The sequence below is a fragment of the Triturus cristatus genome, chromosome 8 (assembly GCF_964204655.1).
Source record: "Triturus cristatus chromosome 8, aTriCri1.1, whole genome shotgun sequence".
Taxonomy (NCBI): Eukaryota; Metazoa; Chordata; class Amphibia; order Caudata; family Salamandridae; genus Triturus; species Triturus cristatus.
The window spans coordinates 1,583,582,956-1,583,607,405 of NC_140591.1; the positions used below are offsets into that span (position 1 = coordinate 1,583,582,956).

General features: G+C 50.2%; 1 protein-coding gene across 3 annotated transcripts in view; it reads left to right on the top strand.

The window, feature by feature from the left end:
• The window catches only part of LOC146806248 (uncharacterized), a 377,938-nt gene that overhangs the window by 6,989 nt on the left and 346,499 nt on the right, over positions 1–24,450 (top strand). The window contains exon 1 of one of the 3 annotated variants that reach the window (XM_085623500.1): positions 12,808–13,186. The exons of the other annotated variants lie outside the window; for them this stretch is intronic. The gene's annotated coding sequence lies outside the window, so the exon portion shown is untranslated. Of the gene's footprint in view, positions 1–12,807; positions 13,187–24,450 lie in introns of those variants that run through there. 3 annotated transcript variants of the gene reach the window in all.

Below are 24,450 nucleotides of genomic sequence, written 5' to 3' on the forward strand. Positions count from 1 at the left end.
CCGACAAGCGGGGGATATTCAATTTCAGAAAATGTCTTTGGTCTCGGTACACCCCAAACACTTGCAAGCATCCCCATGACTACCTGAAATGGAGATAAACCCATTTTAGAGTGTTCAGTATTGCGCATTGAAAACAAAGCTATGGGCAAAGTATCAGGCCATTTTGATTTCGTTTCAGCCCATAACTTTCCCAGTTTTCCTTTCAGTATTCCATTATACTGCTCCACGAGGCCAGCTGCCTGAGGATGGTAGGCAGCATGAAACGTTTGCCTTATCTGCAAGCCTTTGCAGACCAGGTCTATCACTTGGCCAGTGAAGGGTGGCCTGTCGTCGCTCCAAAGAACTCAGGCGAGCCAAATCTCAGCAAGTACTCTTTCAGGAGTACTTTTGCAGTACTTAGGGCTGTGTTATCCCATAGAGGGTAAGCCGCCACAAATGTACTAAAAGTACAAACCACTATCAGAATGTTTTTGAACTTGCCTACTCGTTCCATCTTGATGAAGTCACTCTGCGGGACTTCAAAGGGCAAATCTGGGGGTGCAAAATGACCTGTCGGAATGGGGGTACCTTTTCCTGGGTTAAAAGTAACTCCTATATCATGCATCTCTTGACATGGGACTCTGCCACCGTGGGAATCAATTCATTGAACCATACATGATCTAACATGGCCATTATTCCTTTGGCACTGATGTGGGCTGGACTGTGGGCCATGGTAACAATAGCATTAACATAATAATTCAGCAGCATCCATCTTTGCTTTCCTGACAGATCTATCTAACATCCTGTCCCATCCTGACGCCCGTATACTTTCTACTGTTCTTTCTCTTCCTCCGTAGCTTCTTCCTGTGTTTCCCTAACACAATCCAGAGTCTGGTTGATCATAGGCCCTTCTGATGTCCATCTAGCTGTCCCCTACAACATACATTAGACTCTGATTCGTCTGTTCATTTAGCTGTTTCATTGACAAAAGCATTTCCTTGTCCTATCTCATCTACAGTTTTCTTGTGGGCACTGCATTTAACAATAGCAACGCCCTTTGGTAACATCAAGGCATCCAATAGCTTAACTGTTGGCTCCCCATGCTGTATCTTAGCTCCATGTGAAGTGGGCCGACATTTGTCATATTTTCCACGACTTAACCACAGTTTTCAAGGCAATAATGACATATGCCGCTGTACTAGTGCCGTCGGCTAATTTGAAAAATGAACCATCCACGAACAGTTCCCCCTTGGGGGTCCGATATAGGCCTATCCGTCAGATCTACCTGTCCCTTAGTCTCCTCCTCAGTAATTAATACACAATCATGCTTCTCATCTTGTTGGGATTCGGGGGGGGGTGGGTAGTACAGTAGCTGGATTCATAAAAAATAGCATTTCAGAGTGATGTTTGGAGCATAAAGTGTCAACTCCTACCAGGCTAATCTCGCACTGGTCAGGTACTGGGTCTGAGTTTTGTTTAATATTATGTCCACCACATGTGGTACCATAATTGTCAAATTTTGACCCAAAACTTAAATTATGGATTGCTTTACCACAGTGGACGCAGCAGCCAAAGCACGCAAGCAATTTGGCAAAGCTCTCACTACTGGGTCCAATGTGGGGGAGGAAAACGAGCATGGCCTATTCCTTCCCCCATGGGGCTGTGTTAAAACAGCCAAGCTGCAACCATATTTTTCATGCACGAATAAGCAAAAGTCTCTGTTATAATCACTGTTACCTAAAGCTAGAGCCTTACATCGAGCATTTTTGCAATTGCAAAAAGGCAGCTTCACACTCATTTGTCCAGGAAGCTGCATGTATACATCCTTTAATGGTAAAGCAAGCAGAGGCTTTGTAATTAATGAAAAATTAGGTATCCATTGTCGACAAAAAGAAGTCATTCCAACAAATGCACAGACATCAGATTGAGTCCGTGTCTCTGCATGTTCTGCACCAATTGTGTCCTATGTGAGTGCAGCTTTCCTACTCCTCTCCGACAGGAGATGACCTAAATCGGTACCCTCCTGTTTGCAATACTGTAATTTGAAAGAGAGACTTTATGTCCAGAGGAGGCTAAGTGATGCAGTAATTTCACTGTAGTCTGTTTGCAACCTTCTATGTCCGAAGCAATGAGGAGGTCATCGATATACTGAATCCTTAGTGGGGAGATCCAATTGTTTCTTAACAGCTTAGTTATAAATACTAGGACTTTCTGTATACCCTTGAGCAGACTGCGTAAAAGAAAAAGAACGGCCGCAGAATGTAAAAGGTACTTTGTCTCTTGGGGAATAGGAACACAGAAGAATGCATTCTTTGAAACCGAAAACAGTGACATAATTAGCAGTAGGTGGGATCATAGTAAATATTGAATTCATGTCAGGTTCAACAGGGTATTGGGGAATCGCAATTTTATTAATGGCACGAAGATCAGTTGCTAGCTGACACTTATCTGGCATGCCATCAGTACCCTTCTTCAAAACCGCAAGTGTAGGACTCTTACATAGGCAACAATCTATTTCTTTAATAATGTCTTTATATATCACATCAGAGATGACCTCATTCAGTCCCTCTTTCCCTTCTTCAGATATTTTATATTGGGGAATGCGTGGCAAGCGGACACCCTTTTTAATTGTTATCACGATGGGATCTATCTCCATTCTCCCTACATCATTGTCCCCAGAAGCCCAAACTTGTGCATTCACTTCCTGTAACTCAGGAGGCAGCTGTGTAAGATCCATTGCAACAAAACATCTACTGAAATCGCCAGCACCCATTGTGATAAAGACACCATCAGGAGAACAATACATGGTTGCATGCAATCCTTTCAACAAATCTAATCCTAACAGGTTTTCAGCACAGTTTTCTGTAATCACAAGCGGGACAGTAGTTGTTAGAGGCCCTATAGTAACTCCCAGTAGTTGTGAAATAGGGCTCTGAACGGAAATACCAGAAAATCCCACAGATGTTACATCTACCGGCGAGGGGAGCCCTAGAAAAGCGATTATGAACCAGAGAGGTGTGAGTACCACCAGTATCTACCAGGAATTCATGTTCTCTCCCCCCCCCCAGCTGTGCAGTAACATAATGATCAGTTTTATTGACTGATATCATGAACCTCCTTCCGCCCTTTCCGTCAGTGCCCTATTGATGGTATTCAAAGGTATAGTAGTCCATGTCAGTATAGTCATCACTGTAAAAGCTTCTGTCTGTTTTTATGTTATCAAAATAGTTCTGGCATCTGTTGTCATTAAAGCGTTGGGTAAAAATTCTTGCCTTGTCAATGAATTACCCCTTCCTCTTGTCACCGTTGTTTGGCCCCGTAAATTAGGGCATTCCTTCTTCCAATGACCTTCCTGTAAGCAATAGGCACACTGATTTTAGCCTAATCGTGCCCTGTGTTGCTGCGTTGGAGCTGATGAGGCTTGACCAGCTCCTCTTCCATGTCCTCATCCTCTCATATTTCCCATTCCTCTCTGTCTTTCCCTAGCTGGAAAAGCCTGTTGCAATAACACTTTATTCTTTAAATCCTTAATTTTTTTTATCAGAATTTTCTTCATTTTAAATCATTTTCATTATAAGTAGCGGTCATGAGGAGATCTGATGGGTCTTTGGTAGGCCCACTGCTCTCAGGCTTGATAATAAGGTCCTTCAGCTCCTTATTTAAGTTTTTTTTTAAACTTATCTGCAAATATTCTTTGGCCAGTGACTGTAGCCTTGTCTTGTCCACTGTGACTTTTAAACACTTCCTCTAATCTGGAGAAGAAATCAGAGACTTCCTCACTCTGTTTCTGTTTACATGCGTTCAGTTTGTCCTAATCTATTTTCTCTGGGGGCATGGTGTTCTGAAACTTAGTAAGCACCAATCCAGGAATAGCAAGTATGCGTCGGTCAGGTGGAGCACTTGGGGCTCTTCGTGTGTCAAGACATCAAGGTTTTGCCAGGTATCCCCAAAATGAGCGACTTCATCTACTCTATGTATCCCTTTCCACACATCGCGTGGCCACATCTTTTAAAGTCATGGTGCAAAGAGTTATAGCAGACGGGAGACAATCATAGAATCCTTTTGGGCACTTTCGATAGTCTGGCAGATCTTTCGTTATGTCTAAAAGTTCTTTCCTGTGCCAGAGGTATGAACATACCGAGGTCTCTCAGGCTGAGCCTGTGCACCTCCAGCTGCAGGCACAGGTGGTAGGGGATATATTTCCCTCATAGGATAACCTGTAATGTATCTGTAGTATCTTTTCCTACCCTACTCTGCCCACATTAAACAATGTTCGGTTGCAGTTGGGATACTAGTGGATGAAATCTTATGATCCCTTGCGTCGTTCAACATTGATACAGCATTTCGAGAGGATTATTCAAAAACCAGCCCCACCATTCACAAATCTGATCTGTCGTATATTGTATGGGTGGCTTTCTGATCATCGAGAGGCGTGTCCTAATGGTGTCCAGAACGGATTGTAGATTCACATCATTATGTTCATTGCCAATCCCTCCCCTGGCCATGTTCTTAAATACCACAGTTTCCTCAAATGAATCCCAACTTCTAGTATGATATCGAGATATACGTTTCCTGTTTTGTTTTCTAAACGCTGGAGGGGTTTTTGGTGTTGGTTGTTTTAAGATGGGGTGAGATTCGAGGTAGTCCTGCTAGAGTGGGACCCCAAAGGCTGTGAACCTTGAGAGGGATGTACCTGCACTGAAACAGAGGGCCCAACTGGATGGGCCGGGATTTGCCCATTTCCTTGTTGAGGCACAACGTTTTGCGCATTCTGGGCAAGTGATGCGTTAGGCTGTTGACCGGCTAGGCCTTGAGGTGGTTGGTATAGCACTATCATCTGGCCAGGAGCAGTGATAATTTCCAGTCCATGTTTAAAACTCACTTATCATAAATATATTACTGAAGCATGATGAGTAGTACACTGTAATTTACAGATAGAATTTTCCCCATTAAAATGGCCACAAACTCTTCCCACCTACGTATACTTTTACTGACAAGGTTTGGAAATTGGGTTTCAGCAAAAATATTTAAAATTTGCACATCGCCAAGTAAAGTGTTCTAATTTGTTTTGATACTGTATAAAAAACAATTTTCACTACAGAATCACAAAAACGTGTCCTCACAACCATTGTAGGGTGTCAGAGCACTTAACATCTCACACACACATTATACAGAGGCAATACATGTCTAAATCAGTGTATAGGATTGGCTTTTTGATGGCAGTTCATAGGTCACTGTGCTATGTTACGATTGCAGTTTATGGTCTGCAAGTAACAAAACGATCTCTGTGACAAAAAAACAATAACCCACTGAGCTATCCACATAAAATACAGTCATTTAATCTGCATGGTAGGTGTTCTTTTTAGCATGCATATTATCCCTCTGCGCTACTTTATGATGAGTCAAAACTGCCACCAGACAAAACCTGACTCTCTCACCAGCAGGAGCATTAATCACCAGAGTTATCTTAACATTTTTATTGCTGCCTGAAAACTGCTGCACACTCAAGCAACTCTGCAGCAGGTGCTTTTAAATCCATAAGTTATATCTAAACATAGCGACCCCACAAGCTCAGCACCAGGTGCAGCTGCCTTGTTCGCACCATTCTAAAACTGGCCCTGCCAGGACACCTCTGTAAGGGGGACGGACATTCTGTGGGAGAACTGCAACCCCCCCCCACCCCCCTAACCCCGGTCAGGGAGCCTGCAGAAGGACGAGGTGAACCGCAATCCTCTGTGTGCTTCCGGGTCTGTGGCCGTCTCGCTGGTTGGTCCCTCAAGGCTGCATTCTTTTGATTTGTTGTTTTTTGGCACTTGGAGGGCGGTCAGTCTGCTGTTTGTGTCCATTGAAGTGCTTCCGGCAGTCTAGGGGTGACTTCCGGGCTATCTTGAGGTTTCCACCACAGACGGGTGCCTGGTTCAGTCGTGTGTGGAGCTGAAGGCCACATTTAAAAGATATATTTTCACGGTTTGTGGTATAGACAGTAACCCGTGGCATATGTATCTTTATTCTGCTATGGAACCACTTTATGCCCAATATTTGTGGTGCACAAAAAAACAACACATACGCTGGTTATAAACAACAAATGCTAATAATATCTTAATATTGTAAAATGAGAAACCGGCATGCTTGAGTCATTATCCAGTTATAATCAACTCCTTTTCACACAAATATTGAAGTGGGCCCCTGTCCAGCATTTTACAGTTAAAGCGAATGCAGCTGAGATGTTGGCACATCCCAGCACTGGACTTTTGATATCACCACAGGAGTCAAACCTGAGCTCTGGTGAAGGGATCCTTTGTTAATACAAGACTAGTGCATTGATACAGATGGTCTGTAGTTGCCCAAAATAACTGGGAGAGTGGAAACAGTGGCTAAGGACATCTTTTATGTTGATAGTATCCCCGCCTGTGGCCATGTGCTCATCTAATGCCATACAGGCAGGGCCACTGGAATTATGGGGCGAATTTCGCCTAAGTGTAGATTTGCCACATAATCCATCCGCTGCTCCATCATCTCTGCAGATTTTAACAAAAAAAACATTGTTTCTAGCTCAAACGGTTCAAATGTTACTAAAAACCTAGTGACACATGTTCCTGCGCAGCCTCGGCAAAGGTTGACTGGTCACCTTTCTGTAGCTTAATGCAATATTTCGGCATTAAACTGGTACTGGGGTGTAACTAAAGCCCAGTCAGTGTTAACACGTTTTAAAAAAGACAAAATAATGAAGCAATGCTATCACAAAATATGCCGCATAATTTGGCTTTTCTTGCCGCATAATTTACTTAACCCTGCCACTTGATTTAGCCCTCTCCTGCCGCATAATTCCAGTGGCCCTGCTTAAAGGTGATCACCCTCAGCTACTACCGAGGTTTATCTATTGTGCAACAGGTGTGAACGGCTCTTAGACAACCGAAAACAGGCGTCTGTCCACCTAAACTCTTCTGTGTATGCATGGCTTGCAGTGTAAAGCACAACACATCTGGAATCTTTTCAGTATCTCTGTTTTACACCTACTCTAGTCCTTTCAACATCCTCCTGCTGGTGTCTTTCACCGCACAAATAATCTCTTTTCAGATTAAGCTTTATTTCATTCTGTTTTTATTGGCTCTGAAATGATGTTAACTGTAATTTCTTATAGTATCAATTGTGTGGTTTTAATGAACGGAAATAACATGTCCGTCTGTCTGGATTTTTGTGTGGATGTGTGGGGAGTGGGGATGCCTCTCTGGGCGAAGAGTTGTACAATTTTGGGTGAGGCTGGGGGGCCGAACCGGGTCAAGAGGTAGAAGGAACAATGATTGATACTCTCTGGATGTGTCTGTGATGCGGATTCTTTAATATGATGCGGTGATACCAATTGTGCTGTCTAGGCACTCCAAGTGAAATGTATGGATTTATATACATTTGTATTTAGTGGGACTCGCATCTCTCTCCTTGTTTGGAGATGGGAGGGGGGGGGGGCAGAACAAGTGATTGTAATTTTATTTTGTTCCCAAAATCAATAAACAAATAGCATTAAAAAAGGAGTGTCCGGGGTCAGTACACCTGCCCATTGCCGTGTGTACAAGGCAGCTGCTGGGCGGCCTGACACCACTTCATTACATTAGTTGTGTGTCCAGAGGTCTGTGTTGGTGTGCTTTGTTGTAGGATAGTGTTTGTTGTGTCTAACTCAATGGTGCTGTTAGGATCACACTGTGTGTGTGCTGCCTTGGGTGTGTGCGGTGGTGTCTCTAATGCTGCTGTCGGGAGTTAATATATATTATTGGCCCTTATATGCGGCACGTGATGTGACATGAGTGCTAAGGTCATACCCCATCATGGGGTTTGCTCTCCTCTGTGGACATGTGTGCAGTGTTGTCTAATGCAGATATTTGGATGTTATGGTGTAGAATGAGAAATGCGTGCTACTGTGAGCCTGGTGATAGACAAGTGGAATTTGTGTGCTGCAGAGTGTATGTGCGCTGCTCTGTCCATAGGGACTAGTCTTGGGTCATTGCATGGGCAGAAGAACATGTATGTGGGAGCTGCATGCGGGGTGACACGTTTTAGGGAAGACGTGCCCCTCTGTTGGATACAGTCATACAAAAGGGAGCAACCCTTGACTCTGGTTACAGGCAGGTCGCTCCCCACGCTGTATAGCTCCACCTGAGTGTGCACATGTATCCGCCCCCGCTGTTGCCACAAGTTCGCGCCAGCCCTCTGCCTCTGATCTTCCCCTTCGGCCCGTCTGCCGCGTTTTCACTGTTTCTCACTTTCTGCACTTCTTTTCGCTTTTTTCACCTCATTACTCTCGCTGTATCCTACTATAACTGTATCTCTCTCTATTTTGACCACCGCTCCCTCTGGGACTCTCCTTTGCTCGATTTCGGCATCTTGCCGATTCCCCTTCCCGCTGCTGCGTCCCCTGCGGCCCAGCCCCCCTCTCTCGCCCTTTCACTCCCTGCACCCGCCTCCCAGCAGCTCCTCCCTCCCACCTCCCCTTCTTAATGGCGGCCGCTGGCGCGCCAAAGGCAAGCCCATCTGCGCCCGTCTGCGCCTGGACCGTGCCCAGCACCAGACCCCCTGGCCCCTGCGAGAGCCACGCCGCCCGCTGCCGCTACGACGCCAGCATCCTCCACGAACTCAATGCCGGCCGATCACCCAGCTGCTTCCAGGCCACCCCGAAGCTCACTCACGGACCCTTCTCCTGCCGGAGCTGCAGCTTCCCCAGCCACCGAGCTCCTGCTCGTCCTGCCCCCCCACCAGGGCAGGTCACAACCACCTCAGATGCATACTACTGAACACCCACTCCGTCCACAAGCACGCCATCTAACTCTGGGACCTACTCGACTCATACTCCCCAGATGTCGCCTTCCTGACGGAGACCTGGATTAACCCCTCATCGGCACCCGACCTTGCCATAGCCATCCCGGACGGCTACAAGATCACCCGCAGGGATTGCTCCAACAGACCGGGAGGATGAATCGCCATCGTCCACAGAAATACCACCAGAATCTCGACAAGCACCGCAGACACCCTCAGCACCTCTGAACACCTGCACTTCCAGATCCACATCTATCCCAACACCACCCTAAGAGGAACCCTCGTCTACAGACCCCCCCGGACCCACACAGTTCATCGACTCCATTTCAGACGTCGTCAGCTCTCACGCCCTAGCCTCCACAGACTACATCCTCCTCGGAGACATGAACTTCCACCTCGAGAACGCCAACAACAGCAACTCCATCACCCTGCTCAACAACCTCGCCAGTTTCAGACTCAAACAGCTTGTCACGACACCCACCCACTCTGCCGGACACACGCTCGACCCCATCTTCTCCACCAGCAACCATGTCACCTTCAGCCACACCACCGAACTGCACTGGTCCGACCACTGCTGCATCCACTTCTCCTTCAGGAAACACACCACGCACAACCACCCTCAACGAATCCCCCACCGCAGCTGGAACAAGGTCACTGAAGACCAGCTAATCACCACCCTCGCCCGAGATCCACCAACTGACCCCACCGACACAGCCGCCCTCAACCTCAGGCAATGGATCGACGACTGCGTCAACACCCTTGCCCCAATCAAGAAACCCTCAAACAGACGCACCAACAGAAGGGCCAGCTGGTTCACCACTGACCTCCAGGCATCCAAGCAGACCTGCCGAAGACTTGAGAAGTGGTGCCACGGATAGACACTGGACAACCACGCTGCCCTCAAGAACGCCAGCCGCAAGCACCACCAACTCATTCGAACCGCCAAAAAGACCTCCTTCAAGGAACGCATCAACAACAACGCACACAACAGCAAAGAGCTCTTCAACATTGTGAAGGAACTCGCCAACCCCAGCTCCAACGACATCCCGCCTGCGCAAGACCTCTGCGACTCCCTAGCCAACTTCTTTCACCGCAAGATCACAGACATCCACAACAGCTTTGACACCGAGACCCACCCGACAGCCACCGACACCTCTAACTCACCGCCCCCAGCCACACCGGCCTCCTGCTCTCCTGGAACCACGTCAATGACGGCGACACCATCAAAATCATAAACACCATCCACTCCTGCTCGCCATCCGACCCCTGCCCCACCACATTTCCAACAAAGCAAGCTCCATCATCGCACCCTATCTCTGGAAGATCCTTAACAGCTCCTTCGAGACCGCCACCTTCCCGGAGAGCTGGAAACACGCCGAGATCAACGCCCTAATCAAGAAACCCAAGGCAGACCCAAAGGACCTCAAGAACTTCCGGCCCATCTCCCTGCTCCCGGCGAAAGTCATCGAGAAGATCGTCAACAGGCAACTGACACACTTCCTTGAGGAGAACAACACCCTGGACTCATCGCAATCCATATTCCGCAGCAACCACAGCACCGAAACGGCCCTCATCGCTGCCACCAACGACATCAGGACCCTGCTGGACAAAGGCGAAACTGTGGCCCTCATCCTCCTGGACATCTTGGGCCACCTTCGACACCGTCTGCCACCACACCCTACGCACACGCCTCCACGACGCAGGGATCCGTGACAAAGCCCTGGACTTGATCACCTCTTTCCTCACCGGCAGAACCCAGAGAATCCGCCTACCCACATTCCGATCCGGAGCCACCAAGATCACCTGTGGCGTCCCCAAAGGATCATCCCTCAGCCCGACCCTTTTTAACGTCTACATGGCACCGCCTGCCAACATCGTACGATCACACAACCTCAATATCGTCTCATACGCTGATGACACCCAGCTGATCCTCTCCTTCACCAAGGAACCCACCACCGCCAAAACCAACCTCCACGAAGGAATGAAGGCTGTCGCTGAATGGATGAAAAACAGCCGCCTGAAACTGAACTCAGACAAGACGGAGGTCCTTATCCTCGGCTCCACCCAATCCGCCTGGGACAACTCCTGGTGGCTGGCCGCGCTGGGAGCTGCACCGACACGCACGCTACCTGGGGTTCTTCCAGGACTCATCACTATCAATGACCCAGCAATTAACGCCGTCTCCTCCTCCTGCTTCAACACCCACAACATGCTGCACAAGATCTACAGATGGATCCCCACCGGAACCAGAAGGACGGTCACCCAAGTCCTCGTCAGCAGCAGGCTGGACTACGGCAACGCCCTTTATGCGGGAACCATGGCCAAACTCCAGAAAAGACTCCAACGCATACAGAATGCCTCCGCACGCCTCATCCTCGACATCCCCCGCCACAGCCACATCACTGCCCACCTGAGAGACCTGCATTGGCTCCCCGTAAACAAGAGAATCACCTTCAAGCTCCTCACCCACCCTCACAAAGCACTCCACAACACCAGACCGACATACCTCAACAAACGACTCACCTTCTACACTCCGAACCGCCAGCTTTGCTCCGCTGACCTCGCCCGCGCCACCGTCCCCCGCATCCACCAAACGACCACCAGAGGCAGATCATTCTCCCACCTCGCCGCCAAGACATGGAACACCCTCCCCAACCACCTGCGTCAGACCCAGGACCTGCTGACCTTCAGGAGACATCTCAAGACCTGACTGTTCGAGCAGTAGCAGCACCCCCACCCCCCCACCCCTAGCGCCTTGAGACCCTCATGGGTGAATAGTGCGCTCTACAAATGTACTGATTGATTGATCCAATGTGGCTATCTTGTCATGGCATCCATTAGGCATGACTCGTGAGACACTTGTGTGCCCACGTGCAAGCCGCCTCCCAGTGCATATCTGAACCTCTTCCATACACAGTACTTCAAAGTTTTCATGTAACCAGACCTCTTATTGTGATATTTATTATTTTAACCCTCCACCCCGCCCGCCCCCCACCACTCGCCTGGCATAATGATTATTCAGTTTATAGTCCCAAAGTCGGAGTTTATTCCTTATTAGTTGTAATTTGACTGTAGATGACCCATTGTTCTGAGACCAGTATATATTCGGACTTTAGCTTGGTTGGTTCCAGGCGCTGTGCACAGCTGACACGTGTGTCGCTCCAGTCCTGTGGACCATAAGCCTTTCAAGGCAAAGATGACATTTCTTTGTCGTCCGTCAGGTTCGTGGAAGTCTGTAGCCACCAATCACCTTTAGCGTGTATGGGAGTCCACAGCTGGAAACCCCGTGGCCCAGGGCGGCCCCGTTGTTTTGGATTTGTATCGGTATAGCGCGCGTCTGAAAATCATTATGGCATCGCGGCGCTTTTAGTAGCCCAGGGATTACTCGGAATCGTTGTGAGGTTGTTTAGGTTTTTATATTGGAGTTTTATTCGAGATGTTATCAGTCTTATGAATGAGTTACTGTGGTACCACAGGGAAACCGGTCAGCTCCCATGCTGCCGTGCCCATTGCCCGGGGAGGTATGTAGGGTGCATGGGCGTTGTTGGGACCATGATAACAAGTTAGTTGCCTATTTGGGTCGTGTTTGATGTGTGTTCAGAGTTGTGTCTTTTGTATAGTGGTGCGCGGCGTGTCTTTGATGAGATTGTTTATTCTGTAGCAACTGGTGTTTGTGAGTTTGAATGACGTCTACCTCACTCCCCCGTGCACTGTAGCTTTCACACATGGTTTTCCGAATAAATTAACCTCTGAAATACCAGCAAATGGCACGCAGCGTGGGCAGTTGTGTCTGTGAATTCGCCGGTAGCACCGGTACAACCTGCATAGTGCCCGGTTTTCACTGGTGTGGCCTCGCAGCGCTCTTGCCCTCTCCGAGGGACTGCTTGTATGGCTGGAAGGTGGGTGGGTGGATGCTTTGAAGAATCTTGTTTAGCTTCTAGTTCATTTCCGGTCCTGAACCAGAAAGTCATCCCCACAGGAAGGGGCGGGGCCTGCTCGGACCAGCAGACTTGCACAACTGTTTCCATCTGTATTGGTCACCGTGCCCCCCCTGCTGCTGGCCTCTGGCCCTGTGACCGCAGTGTGCACCAGGACCTGTTCACGAGGATCTCTTTATAGGGCTCGTGCTGGGGGGGGGGCTTGGCACGGGATGTAGCGCACTGATGTTGTTAGTGGCCCTAGGACGCGCCTCTCATCCGCTTGATTATTCTCGGGTCTGATTGGAATTTCCCTTCGGAAGCAGAGAGCCGGCAGTGTGCAGCTGTCCCGGACATTCCTCAGGGGTGAAGCAGGGGCGGCATGGCGTGCCGCCGAGGATGAGGACGAAGCACCCGTGAGGGCCCTGAGGACTCCAGGAGGGGGCCATCGAGTCTCACCTAGCCTCCGTGACGTGTACACACAGGTGAGGAGGGCGGGGAGGTGGTAGTTGAGGCGACGTCCCACCTCAGGATGAGTCCTGCCCCCGAGGCGGAAGAGCTCGGGCCACCTGGACTGCCGGGCCAGGCTCTCCTGCCAGGTGGACCACGGTTTGCAGTCTTCCCTTTAATCCTCAGCAGACCCACGCTGTGCCATGGTGCCAGTGCGCCCCGCGTAGGTGTAGTAAGCCCTATATAATGCTCAGATAAAACAGGATACTCAATAAACGCATAAAACGTCTTTATTCACGACCCCTGGCGTCCTTGGTCCCCAACGCCTCCTGCATCCTTGAACACAGCGCCTCCAGCATCATTGAATACAGCGCCTTCAACTTCCTCTAGCATCCTTGGGTCCTCTCCTGGATCCCTTCCGTATCCTTGGGCTCCCTCACCTCCTGCACCCCTGGCCCCCTCACCTCCTGCACCCTTGGCCCCCCTCACCTCCCGCACCCTTGGCCCCCCTCACCTCCCGCACCCTTGGGCCCCCACACCTCCTGCACCCTTGGGCCACCTCACCTCCTGCACCCTTGGCCCCCCTCACCTCCCGCACCCTTGGGCCCCCACACCTCCCGCACCCTTGGGCCACCTCACCTCCCGCACCCTTGGGCCACCTCACCTCCCGCATCCCCTCACCTCCCGCATCCTTGGGCCCCTCACCTCCCGCATCCTTGGGCCCCTCACCTCCCCATCCATGGGCCCCTCCCCTCCCTTGGGCCCCTTACCTCCCCATCCTTAGGCCCCCACCGCCTGCATCCTTGAACACAGCGCCTCCAGCATCCTTGAACACAGCGCCTCCAGCATCATTGAATACAGCGCCTTCAACTTCCTCTAGCATCCTTGGGTCCTCTCCTGGATTCCTTCCGTATCCTTGGGTCCTTCGCCTCCCACACCCTTGGACCCCTCACCTCCTGCACCCCTGGGCCCCCTCACCTCTTGCACCCCTGGGCCCCCTCACCTCTTGCACCCCTGGGCCCCCTCACCTCTTGCACCCCTGGGCCCCCTCACCTCCTGCACCCCTGGGCCCCCTCACCTCCTGCACCCCTGGGCCACCTCACCTCCTGCACCCTTGGGCCCCCTCACCGCCTGCACCCCTGGCCCCCCTCACCACCTGCACCCTTGGCCCCCCTCACCTCCCGCACCCTTGGCCCCCCACATCTCCCACACCCATGGGCCACCTCACCTCCCGCACCCATGGGCCACCTCACCTCCCGCACCCATGGGCCACCTCACCTCCCGCACCCATGGGCCACCTCACCTCCCGCACCCATGGGCCACCTCACCTCCCGCATCCTTGGGCCCCTCACCGCCTGCATCCTTGAACACAACGCCTCCAGCATCCTTGAACAGAGCGCCTTCAGCATCATTGAATACAGCGCCTTCAACTTCCTCTAGCATCCTTGGGTCCTCTCCTGGATTCCTTCCGTATCCTTGGGTCCTTCGCCTCCCACACCCTTGGGCCCCCACAACTCCTGCACCCTTGGGCCCCCTCACCTCCTGCACCCCTGGGCCCCCTCACCTCCTGCACCCTTGAGCCCCCACACCTCCTGCACCCTTGGGCCCCCTAACTTTCTGCACCCTTGGGCCCCCTAACTTTCTGCACCCTTGGCCTCCCTCACCTCCTGCACCCTTGGGCAACCACACCTCCCGCACACTTGGGCCCCTTATCACCACATCCTTGGGCCCCTCACCTCCCTTGAGGAGGGGGAGTACTGTGGCATGTTTCCAGTTGCTCAGGTATGTGTCTGTGATGATTGGGTCATTCAGAGTCCTGGTCTGTGCTGCGTCGATGGAGTCCAGTCCTTTGACGAAAACGTGGTGAGGGCAGGAGTCGGAGGGTGCTTCGGAGCTTATGGACTGCATGGTCCTTGCTGCCCCTTGAGTGGTGATGGTGGTGGGCCAGGGTGGGTGTTGGTTGATATGGGCACTAGGGCTGTGAGGGTGGAAGGGTGTGGTTGAGGCCTAAAGTTGTCATAGATGCTGGTGATCTTGTTTCTGAAGAATAGGGAACAGCCGGGTACAGGGTTCCTGAGTGGGGGGGTTATACCAGCGGAGCTGATCGCTGGAGGGGTGAAGTCTTTCACGATGGCAAAGATTTCCTTGGCACCGATGTTCTGCTTTTGATGCGGTTGGTGAGAGCGGAGTATTTGGTTGCTCTGTTTTGCTGATGGTAGCATCCGAGGGCAGATTTGTCGGTGCTCTTGTCGGTGACGTCCTCACTTTGTCTCCATTTGTATTCAAGTTGGTTGCAGGGGCGTTTGGTGAGCCTGAGCTCTTTCATGCACCAGACGGCTTGCGGTCTGGATCTCATGGCTTTGTTGGCTTTGAGAGGAGCCGTGGTATCTCCGCAGACAGGGATCCAGGCGTCGAAGCTAGAGCTGGATTAAGGGAAGTTGTTGTTGTGTTGAGGCTGGTGTTGTAGCAGTTCGGGAGACCAGGATGCTTCTGAGATCTTGTCCTAGTCCCGTCCTGAAGATTTGGGGACGTTCTTTCTGCTGTGGAGTGGGATAGGTTAGTTGATATTCACAGGGGCGTGGTTAGACCAGGTGATCAGCGTTGGCTTGTCTATTGTCATGTGGCAGAAGAGAGGGTCCACTAATTTTCGGAGTGTGTGTGGGGCCTTTCCCCCTCAGGGTGGCTCCAAGGTTGGACGTGTCTTTAAGGAGATTGGCAGCGTTGGGATCGGTAAGGTCCCCCAGGTGGTAGCTGAGTTCGCCAAAGGTAACAAAGTCGGTGATGGTGCTGCCAAAGTTGTTGTGTGGTCCGTGGGAGGGACGGTAGACGAGGGTGTTGCTATGGGCGTAGTTGACGATGATTCCATTGAGTTTAAAGGTCAAGTGTTCATGTTGATGGTAGCGCTTTCTGAGATGGTGTAGCACAGGGTGATTCTGTGAGGATGATAGCGATTCTCCCTCCTGGTCCATATGTCCTTTCTTGTGAACTTGTATCTTGGGGGGGTTGGGTGCTGGGTTTGGCAGATGAGGAAGTCAGATATGTTTCAGCCAGGAAGAGCAGGTCTGGTAAGTGTTTGTGTAGCAGATCCCAAATGTATGTGCTGTGTTTAGTGAGGAAGTGAGTGTTGTGTATGCAGGACAGGAAGGGGTGTGGTATAGTGGGGGTCATGCGTGTGTAATGAGGTGGGAGGGTGCATGTGAAATGGCAGGTGGCACACAGAGTGAATATTAAGTGTTGGGCAGCGCTGGGTGATGTGACTGCGGTCCAGAGTGCGCAGAGTTGCGTTTGAGTAGCGTCAGGGAGAATTGGTTGGGAGGAGAACAAATCCTGGTACTGGGTGTGTGCAGGGCGCTGATGGGATTGCCTTTGGCTACACATCTGTGCTGCAGCCGCCATTAAACGAAGACGGTTTGGTGGAAAACCAGTGATCTCACTTCCTGTGCAGATGGATGATGGAAAATCTAGTGATGTCACTTCCTGTGCAGATAGATGGATGATGAGTAATCCAGTGATATCACTTCCGATGCATGATGGGAAATAAGTTCTCTTGCTTGTCGTCCTCTTTAATTGCCTGTCAAAAATTTGGGCGAAGTAAGAGGAAGGTGGCGAGGGGGTGAATTAAGGCGCGCCAAGAAAAGAAAAACAGACAAATTGCAGACATGGATGCCAGCATCCTTAAGCACAGCGTTCAAACACACTTTTGTTTGGACCGGGTGCCCCTAGCAAAGCATCCTGCACTGTGCCACTGGGTGCCCATAGCAAAGCATCCTGCACGGTCCCCCGGGGTGGCCATAGCAATGCATCCTGCACGGTTCTACCCGGTACCCATAACAAGGCATCCTACGCAATGCCACCGGGTGCCCGTAGCAAAACATCCCACACAGTGCCACTGGCTGCCCATAGCAATGCATCCCACACAGTGCCACCGGCTGCCCATAGCAATGCATCCCACACAGTGCCACCAGGTGCCCATAGCAATGCATCCCACACAGTACCACCGGGTACCATAGGAATGCATTTCACACAGTGCCAGCGGGTGCCCATATCAAAGCATAGTGCCCATAGCAAAGCATCCTTCACAGTGCCACTGGGTGTCCAGAGCAAAGCATCCTGCACACTGCTGCCTGCACAGTGGCAGGGTGCCACAGCCAGCATCCAGGGTGTTGAACAGGGCACTGAGCTCTCGCATGCAGGCGCCCCCGGCAGCTTCTCCCTCGGGGGGCGCAGACAATGACTCGAGCTTGAAGCTATAATCAGACCAAAGATGAGTGAACGGGAAGAGAGACGCCTCTTGCATCGGTGATCGGCGTAGAGGGTCCAGCTGGACACTCTCCACAACCACCGGAGCAACAGCGTCAAGAAGGCACTTATCAGCCCTCTTCACCGGGGACCTAAAGCGACCTACTTTCTCCAGCTCTCCACAAAGACGGGCCTTTTCCAGAAATAAAGCAATCGTGTCGGATGCTGGGTCCAGCAGAGATTTCAGAAATGGTTTCAACTGGAGCTTCTCAGTCGCTTAGGGTCTCTGGGGATTATAGAACCCCTCTTAAAAGGTTTCAGAGTTTTTTTTTATCTGGGGGTTGGCTGTCACCATTTTTGTATCTGAAGTACACACTTACTCTTCGGAGCCTCTCGGATATTGTGTTATCACCACTGCTTTTTATGGATTGGCGTGACAGTGCAGCTGTCGCCAGACAATTATGAGAGCATCCCCCGAGAGGTGCTTTGGCACTGCCCACACGTTGAGGGCCAGGAGCACTATGGTCCGGTATGGCCTACCGCCCCCTCCTCCCTTCTATTGTGACAGACACCAATACAATCAATTTTGTTTTGGAATAGGGGGTCGTTGACCCCCGATCGTATTTATTAACAAACAAACATATTTTCACACAAATATATATTTACGCAGAAATGAAATGATAAGACAGGATTCGGTACATTTGATTCATTCCTAGCCTTAACCATGTTCTAATACATAATGTTCCTATCCTAGTCTAAACATATTGCTGATGACCTTTCTGCGTATTCCTATTGGGCCTACGGCAAGGTCAACACGCTGGCCCCTCCCCCTTTTATCCAAATTGTCCCGCGCACCCTAACCAGAGTGCGCATGCGCAGGGAGCCCAGCTGACCCGGAAGTAGTTCTCTCCATATTTGTCCCGCGCCCCCCAACCAGGGTGCGCATGCGCAGGGGGCCCCGCTGACCCGGAAGTAGTTCCTTCCAGGCAACCCCCATGCGTTCAAGACTTTCTCCATAAAGGGGCCATGCAGACAGCGCAGCTTACTTACGCCCACGTGCGGGGTGGCCAACCAGCCAATGGAAAGCGTAACCCCCGTTTGTCCCCGCACCGTTGCAACCAACCGGTTGTAACTGCCCCTGGAGTCAGGTGAGAGCCACATGTCCCTCCCCTCTGGGCGCCCCATTTAATAAGGCGCCCCAAAAGATTAGTCAATTTAGTCTGTCCAACCGATGACCTTACCGCACAGGCCTGCATAGTTGACCGACTATCAGACCTCCCCCAAAAACCCAAGGTCATACTCACCATTGAAAATTGGTCCAGCCAAGCTTTAAATGTCGCCCAGGAATATCTCGTTCCCCCACCTAGAGAGGTGAACCCCGTCCCGCAAGTAGCAGACATCCCCTTTTTATGCACCCATGAGCAATAACTCTTAGTCTGGGGAGTCCTACACAGCCTGCCTATCTTACTATTGATCCTCTGAACCGAGTGACTGCGAGCCCTCACTGATTTCCCTCCCTGCCACTGACCCTTTGGCAGCATGTGCAACCGCACAATGACCACATCTGGGCAGCGCCTGGCCAGCCATGCTGACCCTAACAGCACTGTCTCACCCAGGCACCTCCTATTTGGGTGCACCAAGTTGTTACCACCAAGATGTGCATCTCCTGCAATAAAAGTTAGACAGCAGACATACCAATGGCCGCAGATACACGCGTGACGCTCCAACTTGGCATCCAGATAATTGATTGTCGTCGCGGTTGTGTCTTCTTCCTGGTGAGGTGTCGCTGTTTCTCCCTGCGTGACAGGCCGAGGGAACTCTTGAGCTTATCCTTTGATCGCCCAAAAGCCTTGACCCTGCTGCTTACCATTGCCCGCCCCCATCTTGCAGACCTTGTGATGTGGAGCGCCTCCCATTAAACAGTCATGGATCCAGCCATGCATAAATGAGAATCAAAAAACAGATGATTAGTGTTTTTGTCTTTGGGTAAAATTACAGCGTGATAGTATGTGTGACACAAAACGAAATGCAAGATATATGCCCCCAACGCACTATTAAAGCACACACATGCACAGGCCATGAGCGGTAGGTGCGTTGCATCGCAGAAAACCGAGTGCAGAGATACCGCGTGACAAGCATTAAGCCTCTAATGCTTGCTCTGATATATAGGGCGGCCCGGTAGCGAGTGCCACCACACCACTATCCCATGAACCAGTGTGCTGGCACCTGAGCACAGAGCTATTGTGTAACACCATAACCTAGCCGTATGCATACCTACAGGTAGAGGACATGGGTGCACCGGTACCATGTTAACCAACGGCGTATATTACAGGACCCTCCTTGTGACCTAACAGGTTTAGACTTTTCCGTGAGGCCTGGCATAGCCCCAAGTACAATAACATAGGACTGTCCGCTGAGAGTGCTTAGCATAGCGCCAGTTGTATTAAAGGACGTGCTCATCTAAAGTTTTGTAAGACTACAGCTCATGGAAGACAGACTCTGCGCATAATGCGGTTAAATAGTTAAGACCGTCTGGGAAACCTAAAATCAATAATTGCGTCAAAAAGGCATTCTCTCTGAAGCGTAACAGTAACATGATAAAGTGATGGATCTAATCCTATCCCTGTGTTTGTAATCCCATGGAATACAGCAAAGGCTCAGACCAGAGAATTTTTCAGAGGTAGGAAGTGTGATCGCTGGCTGAATGTGGGCTTCTTGCACCAGGCGGCGTGAGATTTAGTCGTGGCTACCTCACCTGAGCAACCATCTAAAATTATTGTTTATCATAGCTATTGATTGCTACCCAACTCAATGGTACTAATTTTATCCATCTCTGAATGAGACCCGGCTGGATGGGCTCACAGGGATCTGAGACTGTGGCCATGAGGTCAAAACTCAGGACACTATAGTGGCCCCACTCTACCCTTCACAACACTTAAACTGCGGCGTTTTTACTGTGTTACTGTGAGTGTTGATACAAATACTGTACACATTGCCTTTGATAGACTAGACTGCTCAGGCCAGGCTACCTAGAGGGTGAGCAAGGGTTATCATAACAGTGCATCCCCCTTACCCTAACTAGAATCAAGGGTCCCTACTTGGACAGTGGTACCTACCCTGCCCACCAGACCCCCCCCCCCAACCTAACATCGGCCAGTCAGTTTAAATAAAAAACATTGCAATCAAATTTCCAATTAAGGGCACCTACCATAGCACCAGTTGCAGTACATGAAGAACATTGAAATCAACTTTCAGAGAGACTTTGAGAGCGCTAAGCATAGTACCAGTTTCATTACATGCGGAACATTGAAAACACTATAGTGTAGCACCAGTTGGCATTACCTGGTGAACATTGAACTCAGACTTTCAAAGTAGTGCTTAGCTAAGTACTAATTGTATTCCATGAGGGACATTGTTACCTGATGAACATTGGAATCAGACTTTTAAAAGAGAGGACTCAATCAATGCACCAGGTGCCTAAAATGCGGACCCCTTCATACTCACGCAGGTGGCTACACCATCCCCCCGGCACCACATGTGTGTTTAATGCCTAAAAGATTCCGATATAGAAAAACCCTGCTCTGCCATTAGCAAATGCTCATGTTCTAAAAAGAGCGGAAAACCATTAATAGCTCCATTGTTGGGGAAACCTAATGCACCTCCAGGTGCTCTGCCTAATATGAGGCCTATTTCTCTCTTGCTCTCTTGAATTAAGATACTGTAGCAACACATACATCAAATGTTATCTTTTCTGGATCAAAATCTGTTTCTTGTTTGAATCTAGCAGGCTGTCGACCAACTCATAGCACCGAGACAACGTTGCTGTCAGGTATTAATGACCTACGTATATTGGCTGACAGAGCCACGCCTGCAGCGCTTGCGTTGTTAGACCTTTGTGACTCATTTGACACAGTGTAACCTGCTATTCGTCTCTCCAGATTGGAAAAACTGTGGTTTGTGGTGAGCCAACGAAGTGGGGCTAGTCTTACCTGGAGAAAAGGTACCAAACAGTCTATCTACCCCCACCCTTTTTGACTATACGTCCATAGAACCAGGGATTTCCTAAGGATTAGCGTTAAGCCCAACATTCCTTCATCTAAGTTCGACCTTTGGCACAACTAATCTGATCATTTAGTCTCAGTTTCATTAATTATGCTGGTGACGGGCAGTTGGCTATAGCCAAGGATAAGCAGGGGCCCAACTCTTGTAAAGTCATCCATCAGTGAATGTCTGTGCTATCCTCCAGGCCTAGAGATTACCCCCACATATTCAACTCTTGACAAGACAGTGGTTCTCTAGGTAGATCATTCCACCACACGCAGCCAGCTATGAATTGACTTCTGGCCACCCTCTGGGACCAATCAAATGTGTCCAGCAAAATGCATGACAACCACATAGCAGGTGATGCCACCATCCTGCGGACATAATACATGGGGCAGACAAATTTGTTTCCGGTCTAGTGCGAGACCCGAAAGCCGCGTGCCCTATGTCCTGCAGGAAAATGCCTGCCCTACTGTTGCGCCCCCATATAGCGCTCCATACCACACTTTCGTCGTTTCACAGGCACTTACTAAGGGTGGATACTAACTACAACTGTTGTAAATCCTGCTCTCGCAACACATGAGACCTGAACGTTTGATAGCTAAGGGGTTGTATACTACAAAAGAAACGCGATTCCCATGCTGCACCTTAGTAATCAGAGGGTTAACAGGTCTTCCTGGCTGCTATGAATATGCGACCTTTGCGCAGGTAAACGCGCATCTTGTGCTAATTCAGGATATGTAGAAATATACGCAAAGACCAAGTACGAATAAAAGTGGCTACATGCACACACAGTTACTATATATCCGACCCAGCGACATTGTATGTACTATGTACTTCCTGCCTCGCGCTTAACATAGAAATCAGAATGCTTCTAAGGACAACAGAGGCTGTAAAGTCCGCGCGCTGATTGCACACCCATGTGCAGATTCTCCCAGCCACATTAGCTAAGGCATTACATGGATTTACGAAACTATGTACTTCCTGCCTAGCACATAATGTGCAAATCAAGTATTTAGGCGACCTGATGACACACTTCGCCCCAGCACTGGGAAAACAAAATGTAACTAGTAGCCAAGTAGCCCAATGGACGGGCAACAGCGCTGGTAACGTTACCCCACGCACGATGTCCACTGATCACCGTGTTATCCCCCTGCAGACTTGCACACAAACGTTCAAAACAAATCTGCCCAATGAGCTGGCACACCGCCTACCCCGCGATGTCACCTGATTACTGCTGTGTCTCACTACGGCCCCGAATACAATGCACACGTTCGCAGCGATCCGCCCGGTGGGCTGGCACAAAGCGCCTCACTATTTCGCCCCCCCGCACGCGATGCAACGAGTATGGGCCGAGAAGCTTGTGCGTGGCGCCGGGCGTTTTCTAGTTAATTCCACAACACACTGCAATCTAGAACTTTAGTTAAACGGAGCTGAACCAAGATTACAGTTTCTAGAAATCACCCGTCGACCAACTCAATGCTTATTCGGGAAAAGCCATCGGAAAATTCTTGTATAAATTTCATTCGGAACTGCGTGACAATTCACAAAATAGATATTTCACACGCGATTTAGAATCCCATAAATTACGCTCGCCAGCAACGGATTGTTAGCTGAGTCAATCTTTATAGCCACAGACGAAATGAAGCTGCACAGTTTATTCTCCAGAGAGACAGTAAAATGCGGTGCTATTGAACTATTAGAAGGGACCCTGCGGGAAGGCGTGTAGCATAGACTGTCTGCCGGGATATTATTGTATGCCAAGATACGCATAGGAAATCTCATAACAAAGCAATAAATGCCTCCAGCAAAAGGAGACGAGTTTGCAAGTCTTTCTTTCATAACATATCACGTCCTTCCGGGGCCTCATATTACTCATTTCTGTTGCTATTACAAACGGCTAACCACTTACATATTAAGCTTGTGCAAAACGCAGTGTTCACCTAGATAGCATGCCGAGCTCTGTTCTCCGCTCTCAAGTACAGTTTCTTCACATGCCAGGGATATAAGATCGGATTTAACCAGACCCAATCAGTTTGCCAAAATAGCTGGAGAAGTCATTAAAATCTATGCAAAGCCCCTTACCAAGATATTACCTCGTCGGAGGAACATGACCTTTCTCGGGCACCCTCTGCTCCGCTCTGCAACGCAGCTCACTGAACAAACGCCCCCTCAGGAGTCCCCCGCACGAGACCCGCCGATTAACCAGGACCCATCTGCGAGACTTCACCGAATCCCGCTGACTGAAATCTTTGAAAAGCCGCAACGGCCGGATCCGCTCTCCCGCTTGCCACTCGTCGATAAAACGATATCCAGGTCCGGCAAGTCCATCGGCGATGAAGCTGAAAAACAAGAAAAAAGGTTAAAGGTCCTCCCGAGGGAGGAGGCACACACGACGGGTGTGCTGCCGAGGGGAGCGGAGAGCAAAGAGACTGCTCTTTGCGCTCCCCCCGGCTTTATACTACCTCACTTCACCAGCTGAAACTGGTTCCTGCTGAGGGGATCACCCGCGCCCCGGAAGTGATCCGATCACTTCCGGGGCGCGGTGGAGTCTCCCATGTCCCGGAAGCGATCCGATCGCTTCTGGGTCACGGCCCCCAGCCAATGCGGGGGCCACTGGAACGGGAAAGATACGGGGGCACGGCCGACCACCATAATGGCTGCGGGCCTATGCTGGCCCCGCCTTTCTCAAACTTTGGGCAGAAGTTGTTCGCTTCCACAGAAAATGGCTTTCCCGCCGCACAGCTGTGATCATTTTATTTTTCCAGCTACCTGAGCTTGAATTTTCAGTGGAACACACATGACCGTGTAAAGCTATTAAAGTGCCTTAGATAACTAGATCCTTGATGGTCATTTTCTCTGGCAGCAGCACAGATGGGACTTGGGCAGTCAATCGCCTGCATGGATGTTGTGATGTGGCTTGAAAGTTCAACTGACCCTTTAATCTACACCACTACTGCTCTGCCGCTCTCTGCTTTTGCACGCATGCATATCCATGCCCATGCCATCTGCCTGTAAT